General features: G+C 38.4%; 1 long non-coding RNA gene across 1 annotated transcript in view; it reads right to left on the bottom strand.

Annotated features, from left to right (window-relative positions):
• The window catches only part of LOC132692349 (uncharacterized), a 202,127-nt gene extending 176,130 nt beyond the window's left edge, over positions 1 to 25,997 (bottom strand). The window contains exon 1 of the long non-coding RNA XR_014137604.1: positions 25,709 to 25,997. This is a non-coding gene — a long non-coding RNA (uncharacterized LOC132692349). The remainder of the gene's footprint in view (positions 1 to 25,708) is intronic.
• Between the last annotated feature and the right edge of the window lie 315 nt (positions 25,998 to 26,312).

The following is a 26,312-nucleotide window of genomic DNA, read 5'->3' as shown; positions in this document are numbered from 1 at the left end:
AGACTTTTATTTTCATGCTTGTTATGCACCGTTCCACATGCATATATTTCTGTGGCACCAGAAAGAGCTGTAGCAAACGGGGCACCCGACAGCTTCCCATTGTTGTCTCAATCACACCCCCCCCCCACCCCGTCTTCCTCCAGGCTTGTAAGGTTGCGCTTATCTGGTCTCCAGGCGAAGGCTTACAGTCCCTACATTACAACATCCTGAGATAAGGTCCCTCGCTTGACATTGTTCCTGCCCGTGCTGCAAACAAGTGACAAACCTGGCATGTATAAAAAGAGAGAGAGGGAGAACAACAAAGCCAGAGCCCACTCCTCCCGCCTCCTCCCCACACTACCTCAAAGGACAGCCCATCAATTCTCCAGGATGTACACAATCATTATTGTAGGGGAAACAAAGGCCAGTGTCAATTGTGCAGTGTTATAAAGCAGTCCCTCAAATTAAAACCATGTACCTAACTGCATCTGATGGCAGAAGCTATTTAGCAGTGATATTTTACGGAAAGGCAATGAAAAGCAATAACTGCTTTATTTAATGTATCTGTTCAATCCAGCTGCCCTGGATAGGCCTTAATAGAAGCTGTCGATCAATGTCAGGCCCTTAGAAATAACTGCACCAGACTGCAATAAACATGAAGGAAAGATAACTAGAACTACTGATCAGCCTCTTGTTACCTTTCCTGCACCCAGAGATTTGTCATTTGTTTATACTGCTCATAATAGCTGGCTCGATGATTATCATCTTACCCACCTGGCATTGTGGTGGGCACATGAGAGTGGGGGGTGACAGAGGAGGAGAAGCAGCATTGGAAGGGGAGGGAGGAGGAAGAAATATGAGATGTAAAACAAAATGGTGAGGAATAAATGAAAGAAAGTTTGTTCGGGACATGAGGTTAAATCTCGTAAAGTGGACAGGCTGTCACCCTTGTTAAAATGCTAACATCGCTCTTTTTTTTACCACCTCCTGACAGGCCTTCCCTTAAAATTAATTAAATAGGGCATGAATGTTTAGTTTCAGTGTCTTCAATAAATCCTCGTGCTACCAGGAAGACACTCAGAAGGCCTATAGCTAGGACAGCCCTTCCCAACCATGACTTCATTGGCCTCTGTCCATCCATCCACCCTGAATGCTGGTGTTCCCCCATGCTCCAGCATCTGCTGTATCCAATTTGATCACTTTCTGTCCTTAGACAAGTTCATCATCTTGTATCCTCACCACCTATAACTGGAGTTGGCCATCTGTAGCCCAGGCACCGATCTACACGGCAGCCTGTTTTTGTAAAGTTTTGTTGGAATGAAATCACACCCATTCATTTAGACTTTGTTCTTGGTGCTCTGTTGCTAAGATGGCAATCCAGTGGTTGCAGTAGATGTGGTATGGCCTCCAAAGCCTCAACTATTTATTATCTGGCCCTTTCCAGGAAAAGTTTGCCAACCCATGAACTATACACCACAAAATACAATTAAAATTATAACAATATTTGTTTATTTTGTGTCAGATACCTCCCAGACACAGTTCCCAGTACTTCCCATGTACTTATTTACTCATTTAATCCTCACTAAAACCTACAAGACAAAAAAGGTGCTATTATCATCCCCATGAGAAAATTGAGGTTTGGAAAAATTTTGCAAACTTGCCAAGGTCGCACAGTTTGCAAACCACAAAGGGATTCGAACTCAAGTCTATGAGTCTCTAAAGCCTAAGGTTTTTCCCACAACTATAATGCTTTCCCATATTTTAGAAATCTTCAATAGTTCCTTACTCCCTATAAATAAAGACCACTCTCAATTCATATGGCTTTCAAACTCACTTTTCCGTTCTACATGTTCTCCCATCACACACTATCTTAAACCGCTCTTGATGTGGACTGGTCCATGAACATACCATATGATTATATAGCTGGTATGCCGCTTCCCCATTATTGTTTTCTGACCCCCACACCTCCCCTCACAGAAATAATTGTCCCTTCCCTGGAGTTCCAATGCTGCCTCAACTGTACTGTAGCATAATACTTATCAAACCGTGCTACATTTAAGTGTATGTATCTCTGTCCCCTCAGATAGGTTCCAGGTCTTTCAAAGGAAAGACAATTTCATACACCTGTTTCTATTTCTAATGCCCAGAACTTAGTAAACAATGAATAAAGGTTGATTTCTTCCAGACTCTCACTTTCCAATCCACTTTTTATGATGGTTCTTTAGTGAGCTTTCAGAAACACAAATTGGATCATGTGATTTTTACTCAGAAGGATCCATATGCGCTTCTTCATGTGTAGGATTTTAAGGTCTAAACTATTTTGCATGGCATATGAGCCCTATCCCCTAACTTCGTGCTTACCCTCTCCTTTCCACAACCCAAAGACTTAGTATCAGCCACACCAAATTACTGTGCCTTATCCGTGCTTCTCTGTCTTCCCGGAGTGTCCCTCTCCTCATAGTCCTCCCTGATAACCTCGGATCACTCCTCATGACTCAGGTCAAGTCTTATCTAATCTATAAAACTGTCCCTACCAGAAGAAAGTTGATCTCCCTTATTTTGTGGTCTCCGTGCAATAATAACAATAGTCAAAATTCACATAGGACTTACTATGTATTTAGCCAATGTTATAAGTACTTTAGACATGTTACATTGTTTAATCCCCACAAAAAAGAGGTAAGTACTATTAATATACACATTTTCCAAGTAAGGAAATTAAGACAGAGAGAAACCTAGGTTACTTGACAGGTCACAGTGCTACTAAGTTGGGTCCAGGACTTGAACCTGAAAGTCTGAAGCCAGGGTTCATGCTTTTCACCATTACACTACATTACATCACTATGCTTTGTCTGCCTCTCCCTCATTCAGGCTCAGATCATCCTATATTTAAATTTTTGCTCTAAATGTCTGTCCTCACAGTCTTCTTCTAGATATGAGCTCCTAAATGGACATGTCTGGTTCATCTTTGTGTCCCTGGCACCTTGCGTGTCCCAGAACAAGCAGACTCAGTAAGTCCTTGTTAGATGACTTTATGAACATCAATGTTCTTCAAGAGATCTGAAGCAAGGAGATGATGGGAGCTTTGATGATTGAGTGATGTGTGTGTCACAACAAAGAGGTGAGCACAAATAAGAAAATGGATGCTATAGTAGTCTTCACAGATAGAACCATGTCCTAACTTCTACACTTAATTCCACCTTTCATTTGCTCTAGGGGCTGGTGCATCACTGCACTTTCCTATGCCTCCTTTGTAATAAAGCCCCTACTTCACAGACATATTAACATCTCAGGAGTTTATAATGCACTGTTGCTAATTTTAAAGTATAAGAAATAAAACACTGTTGGGACACCTGAATGACTCAGTTGGCTGTCTGATTCTTGATTTTGGCTCAGGACAGTGGGATCAAGCCCTTCATCAGGCTCCGCCCTGAGCATGGAACCTACTTAAGATTCCCTCTCCTCCACCCCCCCATGCCTCTCTCTCTCTCTCTCTCTTTCTCTAAAAGGAAGGAATGAAGGAAGACAACACTGATGAACATTTCTTCTCTTATTCTGATTCCCAAAATGATTTTTTAATATAATCTCTGGAGAAAAATATTACCAGAGCTGAGATTTGGAAAGTCTCATTCCTGGTGACTCATAAGCCCCTTAGCCCTCTAGGTCTGAATTTACATGGCTGTAGGTATACATATCTACTGAGGAAGTGGTCTCCCTACCTTCTCAACCTAAAGGTCCAGAAATATTTTATTCTAGATATAGATAAAACCCTCTGAATCCCTTCTCTGTGAAGCTATGGGCAAAACAGTACAAGTAAGGATGGTGACATGTGGAGTCATTACAAGCACTAGGACCTGTTCACAGTGGACAAGTGATCACTCCCTGGTATTGGTTCTTTTGTTGAAAAAGTAAGCAGTAAACCAGAGCAACAGACTTTTAAAGGATCTCTCTGCAAATAGAGGCTGAAACTGTAGCGTGCTTTGGTTAGTTGAAAGCTTTATTTATACTTTGGCCTTGGCTTGGAAGGACAACATTTTGGAGATTCTCTTATCAGTAGTTAGTCAATGATCACTAAGGTAATTGGGTTCTCTGATGTGATGGATTGGAGTGCCCAAGAAGATGTCACTCTCAAATTTAATCTCTCAGAGTCTTAAAGAACCATCTTTCTTGATCCACAGAAGACAAAGTTAGATGCAGAAGAGAAAGATAGTCTACCTGTTACAAAAATTTTTCACTTGTAAATTTTATAGGACAAAAGAAGTTTTGTGAAAATGCTTGCTTAACTAAGGCATCTGGTATGTGCCAAAAAATAGAAATTTAGATGCTCTTGTTAATTTATTTGTTGTGTAGCAACTAAAGGTGAATCATTGTGATTCCTGTCTTATTTTGAAAAAAAAATTACCAGTTCATTTCATCAGCCAACGTATATATTTTGAGTATGAGAAGTATATGAGGACACTATTGATAACATTATGAAAATTCTGTGTTAAAAAATTAAAACAGGGGGGCCTGGGTGGCTCAGTCGGTTAAGCGGCCGACTTCGGCTCAGGTCATGATCTCACGGTCCGTGAGTTCAAGCCCCGCGTCGGGCTCTGTGATGACAGCTCAGAGTCTGGAGCCTGTTTCAGATTCTGTGTTTCCCTCTCTCCCTCTCTGACCCTCCCCCATTCATGCTCTGTCTGTCTCTGTCTCAAAAATAAATAAACATTAAAAAAAAAAAATTAAAACAGCCCACATTCCTTAAGCCTTAAAGAAACTAAGGCCAGTCTAACAGGAATCAGTGCTCGATTTTTTTTAAGTTCACCTGCCTCACATTCATCTTTTATTTTTACTTGGTTTCTATGAGATCTATGATGAAACTTGAAGAATGTTGCTTATATTCTTCTGACTTCAGGAAAGCTACTATTTTTTAAAAAGTCCCAATAAATTTTCTCCCCAAAAGTATTCATGTTTTATGACAATTACTTTTTTGGTTAGATGAGAGAATGCCATCATTATTTTAGGTCTAATATTAATTCACCTCAAAGTGGTCTTCCCCAATCCCTTTCCAAGTTTGCTCTATAGGCTTCCCCTGAAATTTTGAATACTGCTTATGAGTTTAAGACCACAGTATGGCCGTCTCTTTGTTAGTTAGGATCTCAGCACCTACCATCATCTCTGAATTTCCCAGCCTGCCTTTCTGACCATGTGATATAGTTCTGAGATGTAAGCTTTTATTAGGCGGGATTTCTGGGAGAGCTTTGATATCTCTTGGTTTTTTGTTGTTTTTTTTTTTTTAAAGGGGGGGGATACATTTGGCTGGCATAACCCTTGGCTTCTTTCTCATTCCTCAGCTTCCTGATTGAAATGCAGATGTTTGCCCTGGAGGTATGACAGCCATCTTGTAACCACAAGGAAAGAATTAAGAGGATAATGGCATACATAGAAGGGATGGCAAAGCAAACTTAGGGAAAGATTGGTGCCTGATGGCATCACTGAAGTATTACACCAGCCCTGATCAACCTACCTCTGAACTTCTTACTGTGTAAAATCCACAAACCCTACTTTTTAAAGCCACTGGTAGATTGTCTGTTATTCTCAGCCAAATGAACTCTTAATGATTAAACTGTCTGGTGAAAGTAAGAATAGAGGAGAAAAATGACAAAGTCATGGGTTTGGGTTTTTTTTTAGAAATATGAACTAAGTAAGCCAAAACAGGAGAGCCAAGTAAGGTTTTCAAGACACAAAAATCTAGCAGCAGATGGAAAGGTCCACCTCTCCAGCTAACACCAGCATTAACTGAGTTCTCAAAGTGAAGGACCAAAGAGATTCCTGAGACAGTGACTCAGAACACTACACTCCTATTACATCACTTTGCATTTGAAATGGAGAATTTATAGTACCCTTTAAGTCAAAACCTGTGTGGTTTAGGTCACAAAGGGACATGGGCTGGATGAGGGTAGGGAGGGAGGAGGCTTGCAGGTAGAGAAGTCAAGGCTTCTAAGACCTAATTTAATTTAATGATTTTCCAATATCCTGGCTGGGAAAGAATATTTTATATATATATAATTTTATTTAAAAATTTGTCATATTATCCAGTAGTTCCACTACCAGATATTGACCCAAAGAAAACAAAAATACTAGCTCAAAGAGATACATGCACCCTTAGGTTTCTTGCAGCATTCTTTACAATAGGCAAGATATGAAGCAACCCAAGAGCCCATCAATAGATGAATGGATAAAGAAGATATGGTATATATGCAATGGAATACCACTCAATCATAAGAAAAGAATGAAATCTTGCCATTTGCAACAGCATGGATGGACCTAGAAGGCATAATGCTAAGTGAAAAAAATCAGTCAGAGAAAGATAAATACCACATGACTTCAGTCATGTGTGTAATTTAAGAAACAAATGAACAAAGGAAAAAAGACCAACAAAAATCAGACTCTGAAATATAGAGAGCAACCTGATGGCTACCAGAGGGGAGCTGGGTGGGGGATGGGTGAAATCAGTAAAGGGGATTAAAGAGTACGCTTACCATGATGAGCACTGAGCAATGTACAGAACGGAATCATTATATTGTACAACTGAAACTAACATAACACTGCATGTTAATTATTCCTTAATACAAAAATTAAAAATAAAATAAATAAATAAATAATAAAATAAATATCCTTGTTCGTCAAAAAAATTATATATATAAAATGTGTATGAAATGCATATTCTTTCAGATCAAAGATTGAATCTTTTCGTCTATACTACAGCCTGGCACACAGTGGGACATTCAATAAATGCCCATTTTGTAAATGAATGAATGCCATTTCTATTTAATTCTCCTGCTGCAAAGTTTTTAGGCTTAGCTTCTCTAAAATAATGATTCATGCAGTTAAAAACAATCAATTCCTGATTTTTTTTTTCTTCTCTCTATTCCTTGACCTTTCCTCATAAAAACACCATTTATCTCCTATCTCATTCCAGGCTCCAGGCTCATTCCCATTGGAAGGGTCTGTGAGGAACCTATTGCTGTAAACAGAATAAATGAAGAGGGCACGAGTTCTGCGTCCTTAGATTCATCTCCCAAGAGTCTCTACTCCATTTCTGCTGTTTCTCTGACTTCTAGGAGTAAATGGAACAAAAAACCAACACTGTATTTAATGAGAAAATACTCAACGATTGCCTACAGCACACACCCAGAGCCAAAAACATCCATGGGGATCTGGTTCCAGCATTTTTGCACAAACTGCATAAATACCAGAGATGATCATAGAAAACTAAATTTGGATTCCACTTATTTTTTACTTACCAGGGGGGAATTTGGAACAATGAATAATCCCCAAATTCTCTCTTTCACAGAAAATTTAAATAAACAGCTTTCTATTTATGAGGTGAGGAAAGCAGCACCTGACCATTATCCAGCAAGCAGGGCTGAGAGCGCGCACCAGGGGCTGGTCCATCCACAGTGCTTTTTCACATGGACTTGGCCCTAACTGATGTCTGCCAAGCCATGCTGGGAGCCTGGACAGCTTTTACCCAGCATGGTGGCAATGAGGTGGTTTTAAGCCTTGGGAATAATAATGACTCAAGTGTTTATAGCAGCTTTTAAGTCAAAAGAGGTCGAAGTGATTTTCCCTACCCACCAGGTTAAACCTTTGTTTACCTTTGCATTTTCAAAGCATTTCAGCGTGAATCTGAGACCATGAGCACAAGTGGCCTAAGTGGCTCAGGAAGATGTAGGGCTCAGGGAGGCAGAGTGAACAGCCCACGATAACTGAACGGAGAGCAATGAGCTCCTAGATGGAGCCATATGTATTTGACATGTGGGAGGCTGCCTCTGGGGGCACTCAGAGTAATCACCAGTGTTCACTGAGAGAAAAGGTGGAATTCAGCAGACCTCCAGGACAAATCCTTCCCAAATTGGCGCCATTTAAACCCTCCGCAGGAATGCCACTCAGAGCTTAATCTTCACCCCCAGCATGAAACCTCATTCTGCAGCTCTCTCCCAGGCTGAAACCCCAGGGCCTTCTGCTTCCCTGGGAGAGCATCAGGAAGGAGGTGATGGCCGAGTAAAGTAGCAGGGCCATTATCGAGGTGGCTGGTAATGTCCCCACGTTCTGTCATCCTGCTGCTCCATCATGAATGTGGCTCTCAATTTAGAAAAATTAAAAAAGAAGGAAGAGAATGGTCAATTTAACACAGTATCGAAGAGGTTTTTTCCTAGGCGGCCAACCACTTTGTTAGTAGGAACCAGTTGTCTTCACATGAGTCAAGTAGTTAATCACCCACAAAATCCCAAGAAGAGAAAAGAGAAGCAAAAGGCAGAAAAGGGAGGTTTAATGAGGGCAGGTGGAGGTATAAACCTTGTGAAGAAGAAAGCAACCGCGTTTCACTTTAAGAATGAACTTGCTGACAAGCCATGGTGATGGCAGCAGATACACAGCAGACCCAGACATGACCCAAGGCAAAGGGAGGTCTGCTTCTTTTCCTCCTACAGATGTCACTGGAGTGGGTTCATGCAGTTTGGAGTGAGTTCCCTGAACTGTTGAGTGTGAGGGTAAGGTCAGCACCTGACTTGTTCAGAGGCTATACGATAAAGAAGCAAGTTACAACCTCTGCATCTAAGCCTACCTGGGACAGAATTCCAGCTTTGCCACTCCCTACTTGTATAAACTTTGGCAAGTTATTTGCAACCTCTGGGCCTCAGTTTCCTCATCAGTACAATCTTGGTTGTTGTGAATTTAAAGGACTTGACTTATGAAGAAAACTATTAAACATAACCAACATATAGAAAGTATAATTCAGATAATTCTACGGCAATTTGGGGAAACAGAACAAGCCAACCATGTTGAAGATGCCACCTGAGACCAGTTGGTGCACCAGGACTCTTACAGATTGATTACCTACATAGAGGAAAAGTTTGAAACAAACTTCGGTTGTTCTTACTTTTAGATCCAAGTTTCCTAGCACTTAGAAATGTAAGCACAAAGCTCATTTAGATCTCTGAAGAAATTAATTGTAAAAATTATTCTTAAAATGTTTTATGGGACGCCTGGGTGGCTCAGTCGGTTAAGCATTCACCATCAGCTCAGGTCATGATATCATGGTTTGTGGGTTCAAGCCCCACATCGGGCTCTGTGCTGACAGCTCAGAGCCTGGAGCCTGCTTTGGATTCTGTGTCTCCCTCTCTCTGTGCCCCTCCCCTGCTCTCTCTCTCTCTCTCTCTCAAAAATAAATAAACTTAAAAAAAATTTTTTTTTAATAGTTAACATTAGATAGAGTACATCCAGGTTCTCAGATGATTGGTTGAATTACCCGGTGCCTAATGTTCTAGTTAGTCTAAACAAAGACCAATGTCCTAGAAAACTATAGGAGAAAAATAATAATCAAAGAACGACCTCCACAATTTGACTATTAAAATTATTAAGGGGTACCTGGTTCAGTCTGTTGAATGTCTGACTCTTGATTTCAGCTCAGGTCATGATCCCAAGGCCGTGGGATAGAGCCCTGTGTCAAGCTTTGTGCTAAGCATGGAGCTTGTTTAAGGTTTTCTCTCCCTCAGGGCCCCTGGGTGGCTCAGTCGGTTGGGTGTCCGACTTCGGCTTGGGTCATGATCTCACGGTTTGTGGGTTTGAGCCCCGCATCGGGCTCTTGTGCTGACAGTTTGGAGCCTGGACTGGAGCCTGCTTCAGATTCTGTGTCTCTGCTTCTCCCCCACTCACATTATGTCTTTCTCTCTCAAAAAATAAATAAACATTAAAAAAAATTTTTTTAAAGATTCTCTCTCTCTTCTTCTGCCCCTCTTCCCCACTTGCGCTCTCTCTCAAAAACAAATTTTTTTTAATATTAAAATTAAGTCAAGATGGCCAATATCTTGTTTCTTTCCTCTTCTTTGAATCAGTGAAGCAACAAACATGTCCTGGATGCCTCCTGTGGCCAACGCTTCAGGACTGGAACTGTAGAACTTGCAGAGAATTGTTACTGTCTGCAAATGAATCCTCTTCTACTTGAACAGTGAGAGGATAGGGTGTGGTCCTTTTAGGTCTGTGATCAGCGTAAAGAGTCTCTCTGTTAGGTCCTCCCCCCACCACTATAATGGCAACTATTTATCTCTTGTCTTATTACTAAAACGATTTAACAGTGACTTACCAATTGAAAGAGATAACCCAATAAGAAGAGAAAGAGAAAGAATCTCTACTGAAGTTTTACTGTGTGCTGTTATGCTTTTCCTGATTTAATCCTCATACTAATCTTATACAGTATTCTTATATCCACTGTATAAGTGAGAAGCCTGAAGTTAGGAAAGGTTAAATAACTTGCCACAGTCACAACAAAGCACTTACAACATCATTATTTTCCATGAGGCCTCTACATGGGTATTACTATGCTGTCCACAATTACCAAGCTGACCACAGGGCTTCCCCAAACTGTTGCAAAGCATTGAGAAGAAATACTGCATACGAATAAGATGTTGGGTTTTAAAGTCAGGCCTGCATCAAAGTTCATATTATTCCATTTATTCACATAGGATCTTGGGCAAGTTATTTAACCTCCCCAGGCCTCAGTCTCACATTAGTAAAAGGCAAAATAATTCACTTTATCACCGTGTCTTGCCATGTGAGATAATACATGTAAAATACTCATCCCAGAGCATGTCATAGTAATATCAAGTATACAGAGAGTGGTTATGATGTACATTGTGTTAAGAGTCTAAGCTCTCTCAGTCATAGAGTTCAGTAAATATTCACTGCAACTAACATTTCATTGTTGGCATAATCTAGCCATGTTTAAACATTTTTGGCACTCCTCTATTTCTAAAAGCTTTATCTGGCTGACTTACTTTAGGCTTCAAAAAGACTTTTATTTCCTTCCCACACTTAAAAACAGTTCTTTTATTAGTGTTGTCAGCTATGGACCAGCACAATGTAGTATAGGTCTGTATTGTATCTGTATCTAAGAAATAAGCACTACGTTGTGGAATGATATCTACTTGCAAATATGGTTCTATAAATATTGTGAATTCATGACAGAAGACATGTTCCTGGTCAACCTAACAATGAAACTGAGTCAAAGATGAATGCGGTCATTCCAACCCACAGAATAGGGATGAAAGCTAAAATGGCCAAAAGAAAAGCAGCCCGGCAATTGTGAAATTCAGATGTCAGACAAACAAAAATAAACAGGCACAATTTTTTAGCTCTTAGTTTGTGCCAGAGCCTAAGTGTTTTGAATTGATTAGTAAATTTAATCTTCACAACTACCTAGGAATATTAGTATTATCATCATCTCCCTTGTATAGATTCAAAAACTGAATCACAAAAAAGAGAACTTATCCAAGGCCATATAATTAGTATGACTTGAACCCAGGAAGGCTAGCTCCAAAGTCCATGATTCTAACCAGTACACAGAATTCTCTGCACAGAGTAGTAAAGGGAAAAATAAATGTATGAATTCTCTGGCTATAATAGATTCAGGTAGTAGATTTATTAGCTCATCATATCAATCCAATTTCTTTATTCCACGAGCCCCTAGCTCAATAAACGACACTTCCAGATTGTAGACAACACAAAACCTCATTTGGAAACTTATGAAGATTCAGGGAACTTTCCCACTCTCATCGTTGCATTAATCAAAACAAAGCTCTACTCCACAGTAGACATTATCTTTCATTTGGAAAATTCAGTTTGCTGTGGTTAATTTTTTAATGCTTCAGATTTGGCTTCAATTTCCCATGAAAAATTACTGCTCTTGTGTATTAAATATTAAAACATTCCTGTAAGAGTGCATAAAGTTCTTCTATAAAAAAAGATAGCACAACTTGAGCTTAGAGTGCCACCATCTATATTCAACTTTTTGCACCAAATCTTCCTTTTGCTAAAGGCATAATCTTTGGGGTGAGAATTGACCGTACAAATATTAAGTCCAACAAATCAAGACCTTTAGATAATAAATGTTTCTACAATTTAGTAGTATCTCAAAAGATAGTCGCTCAAAAGAGAGTTGTCTCAAAGGAGAACTAAGAATACTACCTCAGAGCTTGCTCAGGGCAAAATTGCATTGACAGTCTAGAATCTTTGTTTAATATCAAAGCTAAATTAAATCACAGGAAATGACACTATGAAATGATCAAAAAAAATTAAGAACCGTTACAATCAATTTAGTGCAATAGATATTGAGATGTCACCAGACTGATACCAGATTGACCTATAATAATGAATTATTGTTAGAATTATTTCTTCTTTCTCTAGAAGAAAAAGAAGCTAGAAATTGTATAAAACTTAAGTAAACAATTTTCAGGGTTGTAGACATTAAGATTTCAAACTTTTTGATAGCACTAAATTTTGTTTTAACATTGTCCTACAGATTCAGGCCTGCAAGACCAGTATATCTTAAAATAAAAATCTTTTTCATATTTTAAAAATTACTGAAGTCTCTTGGGTTAGATATAAGATGGCCTACCTTAATGCCATATTCAATTACATATCAAATAGTGTTACTGTAAATTTATTTTATTAATCAGGTCATTCATTTATTCCACAAATATTTTCCACTCACTATGGGCCAGTCAGTACATCTGGCACTGAGGATACAGAGATGAATAAGAAAGACCTCTGCAAAGTCTGCCAACCCCATTTTAAAGAGAAATTGGGACATTAAAAGAAAACAATAACAATTCTTCACATTTGCAAAATTCTTTTTCTATTGCTATCTTCAGAACCTGTTGTGAAGAAGCTGTTGCCATACCCTTTTTACAGATGAAGAAAGCAAGGCTCAAAACCCTCATATAATTGATAAGGGTAACACTGCTAATAAGAGAAACAGAACTTAAACTTGGAAATTCAACTTCAAAATCCAAAATCATCCCATTATATATTGCTTCAGTGTACAAGAAGGAAATGGATGACGGGCCTGGGAAATTCATCAAACCCTCTGAAGAAAAACAAAGAACAACACCAAATATGAGGAGATGGGTCTAACGGCCAAAATCCTAACTCTCAGCTAGTCCTTCACCTCTTGTAAAAAATAGGGCTTACCACCATCCAGGCAGCAGTTTGACATGGGAATAATTTTGTTCCACTTCCAACATCTAATTCTTGAAATACCCTCCTCCTGCCCTCGATATCCTGATTTTCTATCTCTTATATTGCCACGCACCATCACGTGTTCCTAATCCACCATTTTCTTCTTAGCTTCATTCACTTCCTTATCTAGCTTTATAACCAGAATCAATCATTTCCAAACTGCTTGTAGTACCTTAAAATCTTTGATCCTTGACTTCCTCGGTCTTATTTTTATTATGATGATGAAAATCAGAAACTATGACAACTGGGCCCATAGCACATTTTGTTCTCTTAATTGATCCCTGGCCTCTATGTTCTTTATCTTATTCTTCTCTTATTTCCTTCCCAATGCTTTTCCCACTTCCACTGTTTGACAATATTTCCACCTTCCAAAGACTCCAGTCCTGTTCCTAGTGCTGAAATTCAATCCCTATCATCACATCAACTCTCAGGAGCTGACTTAACCTCTCATTAGGACACTAGAAAACAAGGATTCACGGACTATAGTCCAAGGGCAAATCTTGAAGCAGATGTTGGTGATGGAATATGAAGAATGGCTGTAGTGTCAGGTTGCCTATCCTCAAATCTCAGTTCTATTGTGTCTTGCCTAAGCGATAAGACAAAGTGTCTACTATCTCTGAACTTCTGTTTTCTCTCTATAATATTGCAGGATTAAAAACAGCACCTTCCTCAAAATATACTTGGGAAATAAATGAAATGATACAGGTAAAATAATTAATATTATTCCTGGCATATAGTAAGCACCAAATAAACTTAAGGTATATTATAATTATTCTAGGAACTACTTCTCTTTCTTCTCAGCAACATGGCTGCAACAGAAACTTATATGATACAACTCTCTTGCCCATAGTTGACTGTTCTAGGATTGGGACCCCCACCCTAATGAAACCCATGAATCCTTTCTCATATTTACACTCACCATTTCCAACACCTTGAGCTACCTGTTCAAGGCAATGCAAATACCTTTAGGGAAATGTTAAGGAAATCTCAGAAAATAATTATAGCTCAGGAAGGTACAGATTAAAGTTCTAGTACACTTGAACTTTCTCTTGAATTTCTAAATGGATCGTACCTTAAGACATAGAGCTTTATGAGAGAAGGAAAATTTTCTACGGACAATGTCTCTGACTCCAAACTTGGTCCTCCCTTCCTGTCCCTAAGTTCTTTTCACAAATTGCTCTGTCCTTTTAACCTCTCCCTCAACCACAATCCCTGAGAAGTATAGTCTATGCCAGTGGCTTTCAATGTGTGGTAATCTTTTCCCTCAGGAAACATTTGACAATATCTGGAGACATCACAACTGGGGAGGGGAGGGTGCCTTGCTGCTGGCATCTAGTGGGTAGAGGCCAGAGATGATGCTAAACAGCCTAAAATGCACAGGAGACCCCCCTCCCCAGTAAAAATTATCTAGCCCAAAATGTTAATAATATGAAAGTTGAATAACCCTGGTCTAAACTCAAACAGAAATGAATCTTTTCAGGGCACCTGGATGGGTCAGTCGGTTAAGCATCTAGCTCCTGATTTCAGCTAAGGTCATGATCTCACAGTTCATGAGTTCAAGCCCCACATCAGGTTCTGTGCTGACAGCACAGAGCATGCTTGGGATTCTCTGTCTCCCTCTCTCTCTGTACCTCCCCACTCACTCTCTCTCTCTCTCTCTCTCAAAAATAAACAAACAAACAAACAAATAAATATTGAAAGAAAGAAAGAAAGAAAGAAAGAAAGAAAGAAAGAAAGAAAAAAAGAAATGAACCTTTCCTCCACTACCAAAAAGTCAATTCTACCTTTGGAATCAGTGTTCTTCCATTATTATGTAAAAGAGTTTTAATTTCTTTCCTTGTTTACCTAAATCCTACCACAATCATATAGTGCTACACTAGTCGTAAAGGTCATTTGTTACCCTGGGGATGGATCAGGATGATTACATCCATTTAACTCAAAATTTAGCTATGATGGAGCTTGGAAGGGAGGGGAAGTTGCCAATCTTCCCATCACAAGTGTATTCCAAGAAGACACAAGGGCAAAGTTACACTCTTAAGAAAGAATGTTGAATTAGCAAGACAAGCATTGTAACAACTAGTGTTAAAAGAACTTTGGCAGGGAAATAACAACCTTTATGTAAACTTGGTGGATGCTTTAAACAAGGAGAACACTGATCACAAAATCAGTAATGGTAAATAAGTTAATGGTGTTAACTTTAAACAGAGCAAAGAACAATTTTATATGAGTAAAAACAACTGAGTGTATTTGGGAATAGCAGAGGAATTGCAATTCAGGATGCAAACCATAGACAAACCTAAAGAGACAAAGGGAAGGTCAGTTTTTATCAGGTTTTAGGAGAAAATATGGGATGGTTGTTCTGAACAAAATTTATTGGAAAAGAACAAGAGTTTGAGGTTATGACAATTTTTCATTGGCTGCAAGCAGTGGTTAGTGCCTTGTTGCTGGGACAAGTTGAGATCTTCCTTCCCTTTCTTAAAGGCAGGAGATAAATTCATATGTGAAAAGTGTCCTCCTTTGTTGACATAATCACCTTCCTTCTTCCTGTTGGTTCTTCAGGCTTCAATGAATGGTATCTATGTGAGACCTCCCCTTCAGGGCTTCCTGACTCAATTTTAAGTGAATCTTCCTTTATTTATTTTCACAATGGGCTACAGTAACCAATAAAATTTCTAGAAAGTAATTAGAAATAGTATCTCAGATTGAGCAAGTGCTGAGCCTTGAAGAACTTGAAACTTGAAGTATGAGTCCTGTCTTCTTCACAAAAGATACCAATAGGATGAATTGTGGCAATCCTATCATGTTAACCTGGTCAAAATACTGGCTGAAGGGATATTAACAGGAAGGTACATTGAAGACAAATTCATAATGCAATGTATCTAAAGAACTAGATAAGTAGGCTTATTTTATACATAGGCCACTATACATAAAAAGTAGGAAGAACATACTAGATATTTTTAAATTAATGTTCTTATCAGCTAAAATTTGTAATGAGAATAAAAAGCAATTGAACAAAAACTATGGGCTAATTTTTAGATAATTTTTAGATATATAAGATAGAAAGAATTGAGCTAGCCAAGAAGAGGATTGAGTATTCAAAAAAATGTGGAATAAGTGATGCCAAACAAAGGTAAATTTGGTCAACCTGATGTTTGCAATGGAAAGAAATAGACATCAGGAGGGATAGTTGGTATAGTCATTGGTCTTTGGACACAAAATCAGTAGAACTGTCCAATTCTTTTAGGAGAAAATGAGTTAAGGCTATATGTAGAGTGCAATCTTATTAACAAAGAATCCAAGCTTGAGTTCTTTATCCAAATTCACCCATTATACATCTCCTATCACATTGGATAACACAATCACAATGAAAAAGAAACCATTTACTTAGTCCATTTTTTACTGCCCACTATAGATACCATTAAGATATTTTCATGATAGATAGAGATGTGCTGTTCAGATCCCTTTCAAGGAAGGACTTGCTGCCTCTTACTCAATTCCTTCCTGGAGCCTTTCAAGCCTCCTTGCAAAAGTTCATGTCCTTCCTGGGGCAGCCTGACTGATCAAGATGAGAGGACAAAGGCCTGCTCATTTCAGCCCATTGCAGGACACTCAGATGGAATGTTTGCTAGCATTAAGGTCTGACTACTTCCTCTGCCCTGTCCTGTCCTGTGTCCTCTCCTTTCCTTTCACACTGATAAATATTTTTCACCCCAAACTTCTTAACCTCTCTTCCAGAGAACCTAACATGTGACAATTACATTTAGAAGAATCTCAAGAGGTTCTTAGACCTTCCACTCAACTGCAATACCCGGTCCTTACCTCAAATTAGCAACTTGAGCTTGGAGAAAGTACTTAATCCCTCTAAACCTTGGTGTCCTTATCTGTGAACCGATGTTGATAGTTACTGCAAAGAATGGTTGTAGAGAATAAATTTAAATAATGTATGTAAAATGCTTAACTTGGTGCCTGGCTCACAGCAGGTATCCAGGAATTGCCAGCCCTACCCTTTCCAACAATAGAAAAAGGGAGGGGGGGGGGGGAAGACCAAATAATTTTTAATGGATAAAGTTCTCTAAAATTCCAGAGATGGCATAATTTGGAGATATTGATAAAAGCCAGGTTTCTTTGTTGTTATGTGTTGTAATATTATGAAGAAAGTTTCCTGGATTGCAGTTTATAAACCTAGTTAATAAAGTAACCAAAGGCAGTAGAAAAATTGTGATACAGGAATGGGGGAAGATTTAAAGCAACTCTTAAAGCAGTTGTAGCAAGAAGCATGGCTCCTGCCCACACATAGATTGAATCTACCCACTCTCCTTCACATCTGACTTACAATAAGAAGTCTCTAGAGTATTGTTGGTCTGAAAAGGGCTGTCCTAGTAACTAAGTAGTAAGAATGGTTGCAGAAAAAGAGGATTATGTAGGATATAAGAGGGGCTAAACTCAAAGAGGGGACTTGGTAACTGTGAGAGTAAAATAAAAAAACATTTAGTTACAAAATTCAGCGTCAAGATTTTCTCTATCCAATAGTACTTTAAAATGTCTCCCATGTAGCTCTCTATATCCCTGACATCAGGGCACACAAGCTTTGTCGACTAGATGAAAAATATTGACAGCTAGATTGTTGTAATAATATAGACAGAGACACTAAGTTTCAAAGTGCAAGACTGTTATTCAACTTGGAAAGCACAGAACCAGTTATTCCTTCAGGTATCCAGTCACCTTGGTAGCTGTTCATGGCACAGAGGAAAGCTTTAGGAGTAGACATTTCAGTTTTTATGTCTACAAAACGTTGCTTTAGCCCCACAGCTCCTAAGGAATGAAGCTAGTGTCAAAGATTTAATGCCTTTTCGCATTAGTGATGTCAGCACAAAAATGGCCATCTTCTCTGAATAATTTATCTTCCCACTGCATAATTTTCTTATCTTTTTTTCTGCATTTTGGCTTTTTACTATAGATGGAGAGGTAAATGGCTGTTAGTCCCTGACAAAACCTGTGGAGCATCCTTCCCATCAATCAATTAAAAAACACTTACCTTACATTCAACATGATTTATTTCTTGTTAATACAATTGTCTCACTATATCCTTCTATTATTATATCCTTAATTCCATTAGCCATTCGCTTAATGCTCGCTTTAAGGCTGACCCCCAAAGAGCTCGGAAGAGAGAGGGAAGTCCTTCTAATAGTGGCATTGCCAATAAAACTCTGGAAGCTCTTCTCCTAAAGCCGTGTAGGTCACGGAAAAGATAGGTCACAGAATGTATCCTGCCTGAAAAGAATAGAGCAATCTTTCATTTATTTGTTCTGATGGATACTGCTTGATGGTTTAAAAATCCTTAAGAGCTCTTATCTTAAAAGTCAACACAATAGGTTCACAAAGCATAATCCTTTACATCACATAGGAATGGACGAGACTCTACCAAGCTTTCCTTAAGCAAATTTAAAAAGGGGAAAACAAAGGATAAAAAACCATTTGTATTGTTTAAAGATTAATGGCTTGCTTGGGGTGGAGCAAAAGGTTAACCTCTTAAATACTTAAGTGACACAAAAACATTGTAGTATGAAGGTGGTGGAGTTTCTTGTTCTCTAGCAACTTTCTTCCATTTGGGTTGAAATTTGAGAGCTCTAAAAAGAGACCTTTGGACTGCACTTCTAAAATTACACATTGAACAGCTGCTAGGATTTTTTCTTCAGTGAGGTCATACATTTTTTCATTTTAATGTTTATTTATTTATTTTGAGAGAAAGAGAGAGTGTGTGAGTGTGTGTGAGTGTGTGTGTGTGTGTGTGTGTGTGTGTGTGTGTGTGTGTCAGGGAGGGGCAGAGAGATATAGGAGAGAGAATCCCAAGCAGGCTCCGTGCTGTTAGCACAGAGCCCCATGTGAAGTTCCGTCCCACAAACCAGTGAGACCATGGCCTGAGACAAAATCAAGAGTCAGACACTCAACTGACTGAGCCACCCAGGCACCCCAAGGACATATGCTTTCTTTTTGAAATTCAACTGGATGACTATCTTCATATAATATACAAGCATATATATTCCTATATCAGTATATATTGCGTTCGGTCATATGTAGCAGTCCCTATGGCCTGCCTAACAGTCATTTCTCTCTGCTTCCTTGCAAATAGAAACACAGTTTTATTCAGGTGTCCATTTTTCAGAAACAAGGTTCCCATCCAAAGCCTAAGGGTAAATCTGGTCAATAAAACCAGTAGCGGACATTTCATAGCCCCTGCTGCTCATTGATATTGGGGCAGGTTTCTGGGATAGGTTTTCCCATTTCTAAAAATAAACATAAAACATGAACATAATTGTGACTATCTGTGATGCTTGGAGTTTTGACCATCATTGGAGACACAGACAAGAACATAGCCAATATCCTGGGGATGACAGATTAGAAAAACAGAAAGTATCTGTCTCTTTGATAACATAATTTATCCCAGGAATTAATCAAACAGAGCCTACCTCCTTCGACACTTCTTGTTGTATGAAAGAATACGTATAGTCATTGTTTAAGTCAGTTAAGTCAGCACTGTCCCTTAACTACAGCTAGAGGTGTCCCTGCTGGATGTCACAGGCACTTTTTTAAAACACCATCTTTTACATTTTTGCATTTTGCTTCCTCCTCCTTTTCCATCTCTTTTCCTTCTCTCATCACAAATCACTTCCCACTTAGCCCTATTCTGAGTTAACCTACATTTACAACTTAGAACACGTCTGCCAGTATTTTCCTCCATGTGCACTTAATCCTATAAACATAAAGGTTATAGCTTCACAAACAAAAATGAGATTGCATCATGCACATTCTTTCGCATCATGGTTTTTTTATATTCCACAATGAACATGGGAATTTCTTTAGGTCAACTAATATAGCTTTAAATTCAACACAGGCTCAGTAACATTCATGGTATGGGTGTGAAAATGCAACAGTTTCCCTAATAGTAGTCGCTTCCTTGGTTTCTAACTTATTGCTGAATACACAATGAGTTAATATAAACTTGGGCACATATTCTTTCATACTGGTGCTTTTATTTATGTGGGATAGATTCCAAGAGTGACTGCTGAAAAAACTATACATTGTCTTTTTAATAATCATTTTCCTGAATGACACCATGAGTCACAGTTTCAATAATATAGGAGAGAAACTTTTCCCCAAATGCTCACCAGAACTGGCTTTCACTTTCTAAACTTTTGTCATTGGGATAGGTGTAATGGATAGCTCATGTTTACTCTAATTTGTATCTTCCTCTCTGCTAGTGAGTTTAAGTATATGTATGTTTGCTAACCATTTGTATTGGCTTCTCTATAAATAGTATATTTTTATTCCTGCCCATTTGTTGTTGCTACATGGCTAGTCTTTTTACTCATACACCTGTAAAAGTTTTTTGTATATTATAGATGACAGCTCTTTGTCATGTATGTTGCAAATATCATCATATAGTCAATCCTTTGTCCGGTGTGGTATCTTTTCTAAACATAAACATTAAATTGGCTATTTATAGCAGCACTGTCAACAATTGCCAAATTATGGAAAGAGCCTAAATGTCCATTGACTGACAAATGGATACAGAAGAGGTGTTATATACATACAATGAAATATTACTTGACAATCAAAAAGAATGAAATCTTGCCATTCGCAACAATGTGGAAGGAACTAGCATATTATGCTAAGCGAAATAAGTCAGAGAAAGATAAATATCATATGATTTCACTCATATGTGGAATTTAAGAAACAAAACAAGTGAACATAGGGGAAGGGAAGGAAAAATCACATAAAAACAGAGAGAGAGGAAAACCATAAGAGACTCTTAAATATAGAGAACAAACTGAGGATTTCTGGAGAGCTGTTGGGCGGGAGGATGGGCTAAATGGGTGATGGGCATTAAGGAGGGCACTTGTTGGGATGAGCACTGGGTTCATGTAAGTGATGAATCACTGGTTCTACTCCTGAAACCATTACTACACTATATGTTAACTAACTTGGATTTAGGGGCGCCTGGGTGGCTCAGTTGGTTAAGCGTCCGACTTCAGCTTAGGTCACGATCTCATGGTCCATGAGTTCGAGCCCCGCGTCGGGCTCTGGGCTGATGGCTCAGAGCCTGGAGCCTGCTTCCGATTCTGTGTCTCCCTCTCTCTCTGCCCCTCCCCCGTTCATGCTCTGTCTCTCTCTGTCTCAAAAATAAACGTTAAAAAAAAATAATAACTAACTTGGATTTAAATAAAATTCAAAAACTTAAAAATTAAAAAAAAAATTTAAGAAGGGCACTTCCAGCAAAAAAAGTAAGAACTATAATAATTCCTTATCCTATGACAATTCTATACAATAAATAGATTAGCCAACATAATTTATCTATAATATAGAATGAAAGAACCAAACATGCTGTAATGTTTCATACAGTTTTTAAAATGTGGGGACACTCTTAAATGTACATGTAGAATATATGGAATATATACAATTTATCTATAATATAGAATGAAAAAGCTGAACGGGCTGTAATGTTTTGTAGTTTTTTAAATGTGGAGACATTCTTAAGTGTATGTGTAGAATGTATGAAATATATATAGGAATTGTATTCAACTCTTTCAATAACTTCATCGATTTTCTAGAAGGCCACATAAGAGAGTAATACATTAAAATGGTTTTGAAAAGGTGAAAAAAGTTGGCTTATATGATCCTCTTTTTCTAGCTTCTGAGTTTACAGTTAATATTAAGAGCATTGCTCTACCTTGCCCTCATCCCTACCTAGTATTGCATATATAAGCCTGTTTCTCACTTTAAAACTTTAATTTGGGCACCTGGGTGGCTCAGTTAGTTAAGCATCCAACTTCGGCTCAGGTCATGATCTCAAGGTCCATGAGTTCAAGCCCCACATCGGGCTCTGTGCTGACAGCTCAGAGCCTGGAACCTGCTTCAGATTCTGTCTCCCTCTCTCTGCCCCTCCCCCACTCACACTCTGTCTCTCATTCTCTCTCTCTCAAGAAATAAATAAACATTAAAAATTTTGAAATAAAACACCCTAATTTGTTTTAAAACCCTGCCACTAGGTAAAAAGGCATTAAGTTAAAAATATTTCAAGTCATAGAAGGAAAGCAGAATGGAGGTTGCCAGGAGCTGGAGGCAGGAGGAAATGGGGAGTATTGTTCAAAGGGTTTCAGTCAAACAAGATGAAAAAGTTCTAGATGTCTGCTGTACAACATCGTGTGTGTAGTTAATAAAACTGCACTATACACTTAAAATTTTGTTAAAAGAGTAGATTTCACACTAATGTGTTTTTTATCACAATAAAAAAAACATTTACACTAATTTTAGAAGACAAATTATGGTGCATTTCATTATGACACAGGAGATACCCAAATAATTTTCACAGCTAGAAAAATGTGCTAACAATGAAAGCAAGTATGTACAAGTAATAAACAACAACTGGAACATAAATGCAGTTCACACATAAAATGTGGGCATGTTTCTGACTCTGTTTTTCCCATGTCTTTCTTAATGTCTTTCTTTCTTTGTTTCTTATTTATTTTTAATGTTATTTTATGTTTATTTTTTGAGAGACAGAGCGTGAGCGGGGGAGGGGCAGAGAGAGAGGAAGACAGAATCCGAAGCAGGCTCCAGGGTCTCAGCTGTCAGCTCAGAGCCAGTCTCTGGGCTCCAACTCATGGACTGGGAGATCATGACTGGAGCCAAAGTCAGATGCCCAACCGAGCCACCCAGGTGCCCCCATAGTTGTTTTTTTTTTAAGTAGTCTTTGTTATATTTATGTAGTTTCATACTAATCTTATTTTATTTAGTGTTTTTATTAAGAATTGGTATGTAATTTTGGGAGGGGGGATGGGCTAAATGGGTAAGGGGCACTAAGGAATCTACTCCTGAAATCATTGTTGCGTGATATGCTGACTAGTTTGGATGTAAATTTAAAAATAAATAAATAAATAAATAAATAAATAAATAAATAAATAAATAAAAGAATTGGTATGTAATTTTATCAAGCACCTGTCAATATCTACTTTTATCATAGGGTTTTTTTCCCTTAATTTATCAGTGTATTATGTAGTAGATTTTTCTGGTATTTGAACCATTCTTACATTCTAGAAATTAACCATACAAAACTCTATTTATTCATATTTTACTTATAAGTTTCTCTTCTAGATGTCTACAAGAAATTAGTCTATAGCCATCTTTCACAGTGTCTCTATCAGATTTTGGTATTTAAAATGTTATTATGGCTTTATTCATTTCAGTGGGCTTATCAATCTTTTCTATAGCTTGGAATAAGTTAAATAACACAGGTATCATCTATTCTTTAAGGTGAGATATAACTCAGCTGGAACCCCCAGATAGTTGTTTTCTATGTTGGATCTTTACTCGGTTTTCAACACCTTCTAGATTTATCAGACAATTCAATTGTGCCACTTCTGTTGAACCAATTTTTGTGATTTATATTTTGCTAGGAAGTGTCTAGATTTTCAAATTTATTGTTGTAGAGTTGAATGTAGTATTCTCTTATAACACTTTAAATGCACCTGTGTCTGTATTCATGTCACCTCTCTCATTCATGACATTGTATAATCCTGCTTGCATGCTTTTACTCTTTTTCTTTTAAGAGGGATAAGAATTTTATTTTTCATTTCTATTATTAGCATTATGTTAACTAAACAATATTGTTTTTAGAGAAGCATCATCTAAGAAGAAGGCATTTAAAGGAAACATAGAGTTTAATGGATTATTAAGACATATAAATTTCCACATATCTTACTGGAAAAAAATTCAGCAGGTGGTTTCCATCCCAGGGTACCTGATAATCCATAAATGCAGTGCATCATACATTAGCACCACACTGCCAACAATTACACAGATTAGTTATTTTTAATAATTCTCAAAAAAGTTTATCAATTTCATTGGTCATTTGAAAGAATTAAGTATTTGAATTTGTTATTCTTGCCTCTTTTTGTTTTGCTTTCTTCATTGCTTTTGTTTTCTATTTCATCTTTTTTCTTCTCCCCAGTTCTTTTTGTTCCTTACCCTATGAGTACGAAGTTCCTTTACTTTTCATATTCTAATAACAAAATTACTTAGGGCTATAAGGTTTCTTTGTGGAACAACTTTTCAGTGTTGCTAAACTTTGATTAAAGATAATTACAAGTCCCAGTTTTCTAGACAATCAAAGACAAACTGTTGTGGTCACATATATCAAAATACATAAACAGACAAACTGAAACAAAAAACTAAGATGCAATAAGACATTTAAGGTGATGTGCAGTGAAGCAAAAGTGCATTTATGAGTAGAGAGTCCCAGTGGGAGCCAGGGTCGAGAATATTTGCCATGATGACTATCTGCCTAAACCCTCTCAGACTGGGCCATAAACCTACAGTCATACTGACACTATCACTACGAGGCTGGTTTTCAAATCAATCTACTGGAACAGAAAATAAAACTTTTTTAGCATAATCAGGAGAGTCTTGGTTAAAAATTCATGTAATAGGCAGAAATATGAGTGATTGATCAAAGCAGTATCTTTGTCTGCTCAGGCCACCATAACCAAATCCCACAGACTGCTGTCTTAAACAGCAGGCATTTATTTCTCACAGTTCTGGAGACTGGAAGTCCAATATCAAGGTTCCAGCAGGACCGGGTTATGATACGGTCTCTTTTCTTGGGTTGCAGATAGCTGCCTTCTCACTGCGTCTTCACATGGCCTTTCCTCAGTGCACACGAGTGGAGCAAGAGAGAGAGAAAAAGAGGGGTGGGGGAGAGAGAGAGAGAGGGAGGGCACTCTGGTATCTCTTCCTCTAAGGTCACTAATCCATCCCATCTTGAGGACTCCACCTGTACAACCTCCTCTGAACTTAATCACCTCCCAAAGTCCCCATCTCCAGTACCATTACATTGAAGGTTAGGACTTTAACACAGGAATTTTAGGAAGAACACAATCAGCCACCAAATTTGCAGACACCCAGTTGACAAACAATGCTGCAGAATCGTCTGCTTAATTTTTTTTTGTCTACCTAACCATCTTACTCTTTGCTTTCACCAAATTCCATTAATTATATTCCTCAGAAGATAAGATGAAATGAAGAAATGCCAATATTTGTTGAAGTAGAAAACAAACACTAACATGGCATTCTTGAAAGCTGAGGACCATTCCATAGTCTTCCATAGTCAACAAGCAATAAACCATCTTTAAGCTCCTCTTTTCAATTCAGTTCGTATGACCACCTACAGACTTTTATTAAGTCTTTCTGGCAAGCCTAGAACAGGAGTGTGGAGGGAAAAAAATGTATTTTGTATAGTCTGCCCCCCAGAAGCTTCAGAGTCACAGAAATTCTATTCACAGTGGGAGACTATGAAAGCCTTTTCAGAGGCATGTTTGTGCTGCCCTTCTAAAACAGAAAAACTAAGACCCCTCGCCTGTGGTTCCTCTCCACACTCCATGAGCTGAAAGGCGTCTGCTCTGCCTCTGATTATAACATTTAAGCAAGAGGGCTGGCCACAGAATTCTATGCATCATTTAGGACTTTGATGCTAAACTGAATTCAGAGGAAAAAATGTCTCTGCCAGTCTGGGGTTGCTGCTGACAAGGAGGAATATTGATTGGGGTGATGACAGAGCTCTCCTGGTTTAACTCCTCATACTGGGAGGCTCTACTCTGTCTTTCTAAATCTCAATTACCTCTGTGCTGCTGAAGACTCTGCCTCCATCAGGTCAAATAGAAGAATGAAGATTTTCCTAAAACAAACCTACAGCAGGAGGGAGTAGGTGACAGTGTCTGTAGGGTTCACATGTTGTACTTTCACCTCCCGAGTTTATCAAAGGAGCTTTTATGCTGGTCATCTGGTGCTGCTTGAAGCAGGACAGTTTGCAATAATGCCCCAGTCTGGTTTTTGTGACATCACAGTACCAGGTTTAGTTATCATGTTTTGTGACCTGTCACTTTAGTTTTGCTTTAGATAATCGGGGCTGTGCAACCATTATGATTCATAAGCTTATACCAGGCTGCTTAGATTTAAATCCTGGATCTCTTCCTTACTTGTTTGGCCAGTAACTTAACCTCACTGTCTCTCAGTTTGCTCAGCTATACAATGGGAATAAAACAGAACTCCCTTAATGGAGTTGTTGTGACAGTGCTCACCCAGCCCATAGTGAGCACTGGGTAGACACTGGCTATTGTTATTGCTTCATCATGCTAAGCATACCCAGTGTCTCCTCTGGCAAATGTCACCTCTACCCACTAGTGGTGCCCAGATAGAAAACGGAAAGAATTATGCCATTCAGC

This window comes from Panthera onca, chromosome B1 (genome assembly GCF_046562875.1).
Source record: "Panthera onca isolate mPanOnc1 chromosome B1, mPanOnc1 haplotype 2, whole genome shotgun sequence".
Classification (NCBI taxonomy): Eukaryota; Metazoa; Chordata; class Mammalia; order Carnivora; family Felidae; genus Panthera; species Panthera onca.
The sequence above is the reverse complement of the archived record's forward strand: the minus strand, read 5'-3'. Positions and strand labels throughout refer to the sequence as shown.